Source organism: Erithacus rubecula, assembly GCF_903797595.1.
Source record: "Erithacus rubecula genome assembly, chromosome: 2".
Lineage (NCBI taxonomy): Eukaryota > Metazoa > Chordata > Aves > Passeriformes > Muscicapidae > Erithacus > Erithacus rubecula.
This window is the reverse complement of record NC_136685.1, coordinates 47915338-47921349: the sequence shown is the minus strand read 5'-3', so window position 1 is coordinate 47921349 and position 6012 is coordinate 47915338. Positions and strand designations below refer to the sequence as shown.

Below are 6012 nucleotides of genomic sequence, written 5' to 3'. Positions count from 1 at the left end.
TGCTTGTCTGGCTTTCAATGCAAAGTCCTTTAATTGAAGAGGGTCTTTGTGAATAAGTTAGACTATGTCTTGGAACAAAGAGAGGAAGAAATTTCTTCCATACTACTGAGAATATAGCTGCATAAACCAAACATTCAGCCCTCTTGGTGAGCAAACTAACTAACAAAACCTAATTCCCAGGGCTTTCCACCAAATGGACTTGCTCTCCATGTGCCACAGGAAAGCTTCCCTCTGACCTCTCCCTAGCTAGGCACCCTGTGTAAGATGAAAGTGATGGGAGCACCAGCACAACCACAGCAAACACTGCATTAGCCAAAGCTCACCACTCCCTCCCACCTCCCCCCAGACTGCTCCCCAGCAGAGCACTACCATAAATTTAAGTCTGGTCCTGACAGTTTTATTGGGCCAGAACTGCAGTGCTGATCCATGCTGGATTCAGCTGCAAGCCTGGATGATCTTTTAGCTTGGCTCTCACCCTGAGCAAGGATGCCTCTGGGAAGTTTCAGCTCCAGTTCACAGTCATGCCAAGGAAATGGGCTGCACATCTCAGCTGAATTTTTTTGCCTCAATCAATCACCTCCTGACTACAATGCACTTTGGTGGTGTTCTTCCTCTTCAGATTTGACCTCCTCCTCAAAAGTAGTCTTCTTCCAGTGTATAACCTTTTTCTTGCTGACAAGACAACACTTAAAGCTGGCTCAGTACTGTCATTAAACTGTCATCTAGTACAGCTATATTTGAGGATATACTCTTTGCATCTACAATGCTTTGGCTTGTTTGAACCAACCAGAGGCTCCTAAAATGCTTTATTCTTCATGGCATGCCTCACGTGGCAATCCCCTTGCCCTCTCCTCCCAACTCACAAACACATTCTCAACAGCTTGTGTCAGTTTGTGTCTGAATTTCCTGTTAAGCTTCTTTTTCTTGGATTTTTTTTTGTTTTGTTTTTGTTTTTGTTTTTGTTTTTGTTTTGTTTTGTTTTTTAAGCAAAGCGTACACAGGCCTATCACAAGATCTTTACAATCTAAAAAATTATAAGCAATATAACCCCTCTGATGGAGTAGACCTGCAAATCAAAGTATTTCCTTGAGTCATATCTGCCCACACTGGCAGGTGACAGGAACATTGCACTTCACTTGGCACATGTAATTATAGTGACTAAATCAGTTTTTAGGTGCAGAGGTGGTCTCTCAAGTCCAGAAACTGTGAAACAACATTTACACACAGATACACACATTAAAAAAAATAATCACAAAACCAAAAGAAACATTAAAGTGATGAATAATGGGGAAAAAAAAAAAAACAAAACAAAAAAACATGCTGATGGCATTCCTTGATGTCTTCTGGGAGTTGTGCATTAATCAAAGATCTGGATCTGGCTAAAGACAGAGAAGAAGCACCTAAGCAACCATATGACATCAAACTCAGTGACTTACTCGTTGACTTCTGGCCTTAAAATCTAAAATTATCTGTCCATCTAAAGCCTTGTACAAGATCAAATTGATGTTGAGGGCCTGTGTATGTAAAGATTAAAAGAAAAAAAAAAAGTGAAAAAGTAAACTTTTTAACCTGTCTCTCTGTTCGGAAATAGCAGCAGTCTCAGTAACTCCATTGCTCAGGCTGCCAGTAAAAGTGGAGGCACAGAGCAGACGGGTTTCTTGCCTGCCAGCCCAGCACAATTTTGTCCTTTCCATCACATGTGAAGGTAGTAATGCAAAGGTTAGCAGGCCAAAGTGTGCACTTGCAGGAAAAATCAAGATCTGGTCCTTTCGCCAGGTGTCCTAACACAGCAGGGGGAACAGATGGGAAGATCAGCAAAATTTGGATGCACTAAAAAGCTGTTCCATTGGGCAGCATGCTACCTCTTTGAAAATATGACCTTTCCATAAAATCACTGGATTAATATTGCCTACATTAAAAGGAAATGTTAATAAAAGAATTTGAGGTAAGAAATAGGTCTGATACCTCTGGTTTTGTTCTTGAAAAGGCAAATTTACAACTGAATTAGTCATCAGGAAGTCAATTCACATCTGTGACAAACAAGCGAAGAGCTATTCAAGTCACAGTATCACCAATAGTATTAATGATCTTGGTAATGAAAAGCTGATGAGTTTTAACAAGTGCTATCTGACACACAAGGTAAATACTACTAAATATGAAAAGTCTCTTTAATTGCACGTGGAGTTTGGAGGCTCACAAAAACCGAGCTGATTGTGATGCTGCTGACCCTCCACCTGGGCAGGATAATTCCATTGCTCACTGCTGCCAGCAGCACCTGAGCCCGAGCTGATTGTGATGCTGCTGACCCTCCACCTGGGCAGGATAATTCCATTGCTCACTGCTGCCAGCAGCACCTGAGCCCTGGCTGCCCACAGCACGTGGAGGCACTTCACTTCTGCTCTGGATCTTTCCACAGGGAAGCCACAGGCTCAAGGCAGTGACAAAACCAGTGCTGGTTTAGTTCTGTACAAGTGGGTGGCAGACCTCCTAGGCAGACAAAAATGTTATCACATTTAAATGCATTTAACTGTGTGTTTGCTTTTTTGCATGCAAGGACCTTACAGAGATGCCTCTGTCGTGTTTTTCTCTGACACTAGGAGTCACAAAGACATATTGTAGCTCTTGAAAGTGATTTAAAAAGGCACAGCCCAGCAGTCAATTCCTGATCAGGTTTGTAATTTAGAATTGAGCAGGTTTTTGTTTCAGGGCCTGTGATAAACACTTTGCTGAAATGCTTATAAATACCTGTCCTGCTTTTTGCTAAGACGGCAAGTGTCTGTTAGAAAAAACATCTTTCCCAGCCTTCACACTTCTTTAAATCTGTATTTTTATACCAAAATTTAAAAAGCAGATAAAAGATGAATCCTTTTCATCTTAATAGGCATCATGCTTTCTTAATATTTGCAACGCTTCAATTAAGTTGTTTTGGTGAGTGAAATTGAACCTGCCCTCATGAATAACAGAACCACTTCCTACTAGTTCTACTCTGTGGCAGAGCACAAGAGAGAAATGCAATTTTATAAAATTACCCCTCTGGCTATACTGTCCCTTCCACAAAGCTCTTTAAATATCCTCATGTTTAACCTAAAAAAGCTGAGCCATGTTCACCATAGTTTGGAGGGTAGGCCTGGGGCCCAGGGCATCTCTTGAAGGGAATGAAATAATGGAATGGAATAATGAACCTCCAAGGAGGGATTAAATCTCAGATGAATTACTTTTGTGCAGTATTTTCTTAAATAAATCAGGGTTCGGTTTTTATTAAATTGGACCATTTGTCCATTTGTGTCTTAAAGATTATCTTAAAGATTATCAAATTATATCAATATAATTAGTCAAAAATATTACATGCAAATTAAATTTCAATAGTGTATATATACAGTTATAATTAACATATTTTAAAATCCCAGTTTCATTTAACAGACAACTAAAGTAAAAATACTCCTAGGCCAAGGTCCTCTGAACATTTGCTATCTAATTTCACTTTTTTGTTGTCTGAGGAAGAAGAAATGAGCTCCTAAGAGGTCTGTATATAAGACATATAAAAATATTTGGGGTGAGTTTGTATTTATGTTGTCTCAAATTTCCTGGATCTGTTCAAGTAGGAAATGATGTTTCATATTCTTTTTTAATTTATTTAATATTTATTAAAAGAATAGTTCATATTTCACTGAAAACAAATTTTTATCATGGTAGAAAACAAATTGGGAGCAAGTCCTAGGAAAGGAAGACAAGAAGGGGCAGAGTGGGGTAGGGAATAAATTAATGAAGTAGCTTCACTTCATTCACCAGTTGTCTGAAAACAGAAGTAAATCCATTTCTCCCTGGCTTGCTGAGTGACACTTTAGCTGTAAGTCCTGTCCTGCTAATTTCCACCTATGCCACCAGCATTGGAATGCATTTGTGGGGATTAGTGGTGTTTTAAGTGCTTTGAGTGGTTATTTGGGAGTGACACAGGTAAGCATCTATGCTGACAAGCATTAAGTGTGCAGACTCCAGTAGGAACCAGGACCCTGTTGTGCCTCCCAAGCTGGGGATTTTTCCCTTTGATGCTGTCATTTGCTGTGGAGCCATTTCTGGCAGCTTTTAACTGCAGTACTGTACAATAGATTCCACTCCTAATTGGCAAAAGTTGCAAGACCTTACCCTGTAAAATGCAATGTTTTTCCTTTGATATGTTCCACTTCATTGCTGCCAGGAGCTAAGGACCCTCAGTCCTCCCAGGAGTTGCTCAGATCACCACAGGATCCAGTCTGCTTCAGCCTGTTAACATTCCCTGTGCATTATATTATTATCACCATAGAAACAGATACAAAGTGGATTTGACTTAAGGAATAAGCACAATTAATATTTTATAGCTCAAATTTCAAATGCTTTTAATCTTTTATAATCAGAACCAGATACTCTCAAATTTTGAAATGATACAGCATTTTTTTTAAGTTTTAGAGCTGCCTCCATTAAAATCACTGGAGGTGTTAAACACATGCCTTTGACTTTTAATGTGAATGAGGTAAACTCTTAAGTATCTGGTCTAACCACATGATTTTTTTATGAATGATGGGATATGATACCCCCATGAGAACATGGTAAGAGTTTCACATCCTTACAATACCAAAGAGCCTTGATGTATTTATTACTTACTTTGTACTGCCCTAAGCATTTGAGAGGCCAAAAGAGAATGTTGAAAGGAGGGGGATCAGCAAAAAAACCGCACCATGAAAAGGATGTAAGGTTTTTCAGAGTATCAAAAGTAGATTAAAAGTTTAACATATTTGACTATGGAATTTCTATGGAATTATAATTTAAACCACTGAACTGAATACTGTAATTTATTATACTTCTGGGACCAACCAAACTGCAGCAGCATGTTAATGACACAGCACATAACCATGTGTCAAAACTGGCCAACCACATGGACAGCCTTGTCTGCAGACATCCACCTGGGTCTACCTGAGGAAGCAACTGCTTGCATTACCAGAATGGTCTGGGTTGCAACAGGCATTAAGCATTTCTGGTCACTCCTCAGCTCACAGGGCAGCTCAGTGGCACTGTGGGAGGGAGACAAAACACCAAACTGCACAATAAGCAGCTCAGCATCTCATTCTGAGCTCACTGTCTTCCTTGGGGAAAATCACAGAGTAAAGCAATAGGCTTTGTGGCATTTTACTGTGCCCCAGATCTCTGGGTGCCTGCAGGCAGCTGCCAGCTTAAATCACCAACACAAACATGCATGCACACATGGGACACACAACACATGAGCTGCAGACAGGCTGACATCCTTGATGCAGTAGAGCCAGGGAAAACAGGCTGATGTCCCATCATCTCAGTGAGTTTAGGAGGCTCTTTCTTTGCCCAGAAGGCACAGTCAGAGCATCAGCAGAGCACTGTTTGTCTGTTGCCACCTCCATGCCTGCTTTTCTCCAGAAACAAAACTCCTGCTGGCTGCAACGTTGCAGTATCAGAGGGAAGGTGTTCTTCAATATTATCTGAGGATCTCACCATCCTTATCAAGTGAAATACCAGAGACGTAGCAAAGACTCCTGAGACAAAAATATTTTCTCTCTCAGGAAATGGAATTGTAAAAAGAAAGAATTAATGGTTCATCTGGTAAAAGTTTACAATGTATTTGATCACACAGCAGTCAGAAACTTAATTTTCTCTCTGCTTTTAGTACAAAGTGCAAGGCAAAGCCTCTAAAGGCAACAAAAGCTAATGGATAGAGAAATACATCACACATGGATGCATTGTAATTCACACAGACCTTGTTATGGTCTACTTTTTGTTAAATCCTGCTTTAAAAATAATCCCTTAAAATCACATGTAGATTTGTAACTGCAAGTAAACTACACAAATATCTGTAAACTGTGTGGCAAACACAGTGAGTAAAATCAAGAAAAACGTAGTACTTAGAGTTATAAACTGCAGAAATATCAAGACCTTATGTAGTAACAACTTCATAGTATGCCATCTGGGAAATAAACACAAATGACTGGGAGTATTTATTTTTCCCATTCT

General features: G+C 39.8%; 1 long non-coding RNA gene across 1 annotated transcript; it reads right to left on the bottom strand.

Moving 5' to 3' along the window:
• Window positions 1-381: 381 nt before the first annotated feature.
• On the bottom strand, window positions 382-4271 carry LOC306797907. Its single transcript, XR_013773223.1, has 2 exons — window positions 4144-4271; window positions 382-672 (listed from the first exon to the last, which is right to left on the bottom strand). It is a non-coding gene; the product is annotated as an uncharacterized lncRNA (long non-coding RNA).
• Between the last annotated feature and the right edge of the window lie 1741 nt (window positions 4272-6012).